This window comes from Coenobita brevimanus, chromosome 43 (genome assembly GCF_032717465.1).
Source record: "Coenobita brevimanus isolate Jiangsu-jjx chromosome 43, ASM3271746v2, whole genome shotgun sequence".
In the NCBI taxonomy this organism is placed as follows: domain Eukaryota; kingdom Metazoa; phylum Arthropoda; class Malacostraca; order Decapoda; family Coenobitidae; genus Coenobita; species Coenobita brevimanus.
Window position 1 is genome coordinate 22667210 of NC_136996.1, and position 5908 is coordinate 22673117.

Sequence of the window (5908 nt, forward strand, 5' to 3'; positions counted from 1 at the left end):
AAGACAGTTGTACCAATAGCTAACTTTTCATTTGACACAAGTGAAATACCTGAGGTAACACCAGACGAAGTAAACATTTCTCTTAAAAATATGAAAAGAAGGAAAGAGATCCAGGAGGAGATGGAATAGAAGCAGATTTGCTTTTGGATGCAGAAGAAGAAGTACAAAACAGGCTATCCCAAATATTTCCTCAATGTTTAAAAAAGAAGAAAATTCCCAAATCATGATGTAATGCAATAGTTATTTTACTTTGCAAATAAGGCTACTCGAAAGATCTTAGTAACTATTAACCCATTGTCTTACTATCAGTCACTTACAAACTCTTCACTAAATTCCTTACGAACAGAATAACAACAAATTTGGAGGAAGACCAACCTCGTGAACAGGGAGGATTGTGAAGCGGAAATTCGACTACTGATCATCTACCCACAATGAATCAGCTAGTTGAGAAAACTACAGAATATAATAAACCACTGTGCTTAGGGTTTGTTGATTACGAAAAGGCTGTCGACTCAGTGTAGCACATAGCAATTTATAAATTCATTGAGTGAACACGGAGATAATGATAACATTGTAAAGCTGCTCGAAAACTTATATAAAAAGGGAACTGCTACAGTTAAATTAAATAAAGTGTTGGAAAAACTTAAGACTGAGAATGGCCTGCATTAGGGAGATAGAATTTCACCAAAATTATTTACAGCATCCTTAGAAAGTATTTTCAAAAGCTAGACCGGGAAAACAAGGGAGTTAGCATAGATGGAGAAAAGCTAAACCATTTAAGATTTGCAGATGACAATGTCCTAATCTCAGAAACAGCAGAGACACTGCATGAAATGTTAAATGACATGAACAGAGAAAGTCTCAACGCAGGGATAGAGATGAACCGGTGTAGAACTAATGTTTAATCTACATACACCAAAGAGCGTCATCATAATAGGCAAAGATAGTCTTGAAGACGCCGTCGAGTATAATTACATGGGGCAAATACTAAAATTAACAAAAGACCATGGTAGCGAAAAAAAAAAAAAAAAACGCATTACAACTGGATGGAAAGCTTTCGGTAAACATAGAGGCATTATGAAAAGTAGCTAGCCAGTATATATGAAACAAAAAGTATATAACGAATGTATGATTCCAGCTACGACGTACGGTTGTGAGACCTGGAAACTAACAAAATCGATGGAAAATAAACTACTATTTCCTCAGATAGCGCTGCAAAGGTCAATATTGGGAATATCTTTAAGAGACAGGAAAATACCAACTTGGGTGAGAGAGGAAACTAAAGTAAAAAACATTAGAGAAGTTATAAAAGAACATAAATGGCAGGCTATGTAGCAAGAAAAAGGAATAAACGAAGGAGCAAGAGCCTGACTGAATGGACACCAAGAGATTTGTAAGCGTAGCAGAAAATGGCCAAACCGGAGGTGAAGAGATGAGATAGAGCAATGTGCAGGGAAAACGTGGCAGAGATTGGTTCAGTAAAGGAATTGGTGGAGACGGTTGGGGGAGGCCTTTGTTCGGCAGTAGATGATTATGATGACTCTCTCTCTCTCTCTCTCTCTCTCTCTCTCTGTGACTCACATTGTTTGTTTGTCCCTCAGTCACGTCCAAACCAAGGGCCGAGACCCACAGACCCATGCATATTCTAAATCATGGTGACCCAAGGATGGTTTTAGGAGGGGGGCAAAGTTCACATCTGGGTCATTTGAGGTCACCGGAGGAGTGTTCCCCTTTTGGGCTTGGGCAATGCAGGGTACCCCTGCAGCCCAATATTTTGCATGGAGATTCACATGACCTCCAGTTCGGACATGAGCTATGTGACTTTGACAACCGAGATTGTTAGAGGTCTGGTTGGAGGTCATTTGAGGTCACCGATCATACACGCTCGAACGACTCGACCCAGCAGTCCAGTTTTTGGCATGGAGATTCATTTGACCTCCAGTTCGTACGTGGGCTATGTGAGGTTGACCTCAGAGGCCATTGGAGTTCACCAGTCAGAGTTCATTTGAGGTCATCGGTCGGAGGACATTTGAGGTCAACAGAAATAGTAAAAAATGTGTGCAAATACTGTGAGTTTGTCTGCGATAGCTGAAATAGAAAGTTCCTGGACCTCTTATAATCCCTCTTCAAAAGCACATGGCCTTTCTGGAATAAAAAGAAATATTGAACGAGAACAAATAGGATTAGTGTTCGCCATTTTGGCCCGGACAACGCCAGGTGACATGTAAAGGTGCTTGGTATGTAGGAGGACTACTGGGCCTTGAATGCAGGCTGTGAAGCCTATGCCCAGAGTCGGACATAAAAAAAAAAAAAAAGAAAAAAAAAAAGGTACCCCTGCTAGTGTGTGTGTGTGTGTGTGTGTGTGTGTGTAGATAGATAGATAGATAGACAGACAGACAGATAGCTGTAGATATATACAGAGAGAGAATATAGATAGATAGACAGGTAGATAGATAGATATAGATATATACAGAGAGAGAGAGAGAGAGAGAGAGAGAAAGAAAGAGAGAGAGAGAATATATATATATATATATATATATATATATATATATATATATATATATATATATATATATATATATATATATATATATATATATATGTTATGCTAGGTGTCTAAGGGTCAGTTTCCTGTCCCTTGAACGCCTAGTATGCAGCTGGGTTCTCTTTCTAGACCGGAGCTTATAATAAATAAGAGAGAGGCAGGACACTATAACTCAGGGCAACAACCTTACACGTGTATTGACTAATTCTATTTGTGGAACAGGTAGATGTCACAACAACAGGAATCTGGGTAATTATAAGTCATATACGGGTATCGTAGTATCGCGCAGGATACTATTTGGTCAGTAGTTCAGGATAGCAGGTGAATGGCACAATAGTGTTCATAGTATTTCGGGCAGGGAGAATAGCTCGCTGTCACTTGGAGGGAAATAGAAGCTGTACTTAGGCTGGCCAAGTATTACACTGGTCATGTAGTGCAGAGGATTTACACTATAAAGGCCGAGTCTGATGCTCATCGAAATCATTGCACTCTATTAAATCTCTCTTCTTACTTTCACCGTCTCACTCTTTGCCCGGATCTTAATTAGCACATATTACTAGGCCTTGGACTTATATTCTTTTGGATATCACGTGCCCGATATTCTAGTTACTATAACACTGTCACTCCACTGTTCACTGTCACTCACTGTCGGTGGGACGGCGGCGTGGTTAGTGGGGCGGCGAGAGGACTCATAGCCTGACTCCTGATGCGGGCTGAGTCCCGCCTGTGGCCTCTGTATCCAGCGGCCACGGAATCGCTCGTACAGGCGTCATCTCTCGTCCAGGCTAGGGTCAACGAAGAGCCCTGTATTGTCAAGGCTGGGGGATTGGATGCGGCCCTCAGGGCTGGGGCTGAATAGCTCCCTGAAATGCGGACTCAGGCGCCTGTTGGAGGACGAGGGTCATTGGCGTCGGGGTGGGAAGAGGCCTCGCCCGGGGGTCCTGGGGGCAACCGGAGGGTCCCGGTGACTGCGGCCTCCTGCCATCAGGGACGCTGTCAGGAGTGAGCTGTGGCATCTGTCGTCATCGGAGTCCATCAGTAGGGTCCCTCTGGAGCCAGCTGGGCAGAGTACAACCCTGGGGAGAGCACAGGGCCTCTCCACAGGTACTCAGGACTGGGACTCTGCTCCTGGAGGATATCACGTTGTGGGGGTGTGGCCGCATCTGACAGAGGGGCGGCTGCTGGCCGCCTCCTGCCATAGGGCCCGACTACTGGCCGTGGCCTGTGTGGGGGAGCGGCTACTGGCCGTCTCAAGGGCACCTTCGTAGCAACAACCGGCCATCTCCTGAAGGAGGGGTGAGCAGCTACTGGCCATCTCAAGGGCACCTTCGGAACAGCTACAGGCCGTCTCAAGATGAAGGCGTGAGTGGCTACCGGCCGTCTCCTGAAGAAGGAGTGAGCGGCTACTGGCCTTCTCAAAGGCACCTCCGGAGCTGCTACCAGCCGCCTCAATAAGGCAGGAGCAGCTTCCGGCCATCTCCTGAATAAGGGGTGAGTTGCTGCAGGCCGTCTCAAGAAGGGCGCGGCTACCGGCCGTCGCTGGGGTGCTGCCTGGAGCTAGAGTAATAGCTCCACCCCAATCTTGTCGAGGGTCAGCTTGCCCGCAAGGTAGTCTCCTATTCCTGTTATGGCAGCGGCAGGCGAGTCCTGGGTCATAGGGGCGCACGGCCCGGGCGGACTTATGTCCCTGTCGCCTGGGGTTGGGTCGCACTCTGTCTGCCCCTCCATAGGCTCCACCTGGGGGTGTTGTGTTGCCTGCAGTCGCTATTCCCGGCATTCTAATATATATATATATATATATATATATATATATATATATATATATATATATATATATATATATATATATTCAGTGTGTGTGTGTGTGTGTGTGTGTGCGAGCATAGAGGGACATGCCCACAAACAATGCTTCGTTAATTGACTCTGTTCTCTCTCCCTTCTCCGACCTTTCTTAGGATGAATGAGGCTTGTCCTCCCTTCACTTCAGTGACGACAGTAGAAAAGAGGGAGCTTACTAGGTAATTCAAAGGATTAATTGGCTGGGTATAAATGTTCATTAGGACGAGAAGAATGAACTTCCATCCAACCATTGATCAACATAATTATGGTCATTCAAAGGGAAACAGAGTAACAATAGGAGTCCTCCCTCCATACAACGTAACTGTCTCAGGGAGGGAGGTGCATGGTCTCCAGTGGGTGTGATGGAAAACGGTAGGGCCCTAGACAGACTGTGACCGAGAAGGGAAGCTACAGAAAACGTGAGGGTTTGCCGCCCAATCGCTAAAGGAGATGGAGAAAGGAAGAACTGGATGACGGTATGGTTTTCATTCATTCATTGCCAGACACCATGTATCCCAAACGGGGTGGCCAAGGGCTTAGAGTTAATTGTTTTACAGGGAGGGGCACTAATCCTCCACCAACCCCACTTGACACGTAGGGATGCCAATAGCATCTGGTGTTCCCAGGCGGTCACCCATCCAAGTACTAACCAGACCCAACGTTGCTTAACTTCGCTGATCAGACGGGAAGCGGTGTACTCAACGTGGTATGGCCGTTGGCTGACGGTATGGTAAATTATGAAAAACCTGGATGTTGTGGAAAAGCATTAGATTAAAATGAATAGGTGTCGCTGCTTAACCCAACATACGAAGGTTCTGTTTTATCACAGAGGGAGAGTAGAGAGAGAGGCTATATGTAAGGGAAATGGGCAAGGATCAATATTCTCTTCAGTACGATAATGTCTTTTTCTTTGCATTCGATATTCAACCAGACAGTTATATTCAGCTTAGGTTCACTGTCTCGTTTTCCATAGGTAATACAAAATAGTCGGTAAGGGATATTGATTAACCCTTCCCTCTAAAAACTTTCTCCCCCTCATGTTGTGGGTAACATTACGTTATTTTCCTTAGCTAAGTTGATCTAATACCAGGCTTATCCTAACGTGGTCCCAGTGGACTGCAATAAACTCCTATAACGAAGCAGTTCATGAAATCAGTAAATAACATTCAGTTATAAAAAAAAGTCAAGCTGAATAAAATCGTCCGAAGACACCAAAAATGAATAATAGGAGACGCACTCGGGTTATAAATCATATGCACATAACACACACACACACACACACACACACACACACACACACACACACATACAGATAGATAGATAGATAGATTTATGTATATAGATAGATAGATATATAGATAGGCAGATAGATAGATTGATTGATAGATAGATAGATAGATAAATAGACAGATATATTAATGGTCGGTGTGCACGCCCATCATCCACTCACATTATGTAGTGGTATTCTATTTCAGGGTAACTCTATATTGAGTAGCAACCCAAATGATTTCCTGTAAACTAGGG

General features: G+C 44.3%; 1 non-coding gene across 1 annotated transcript; it reads right to left on the reverse strand.

Annotated features, from left to right (window-relative positions):
- Positions 1 to 4985: 4985 nt before the first annotated feature.
- On the reverse strand, positions 4986 to 5104 carry LOC145397896 (5S ribosomal RNA). Its single transcript, XR_013897036.1, has one exon. It is a non-coding gene; the product is annotated as a 5S ribosomal RNA (ribosomal RNA).
- Positions 5105 to 5908: the final 804 nt, after the last annotated feature.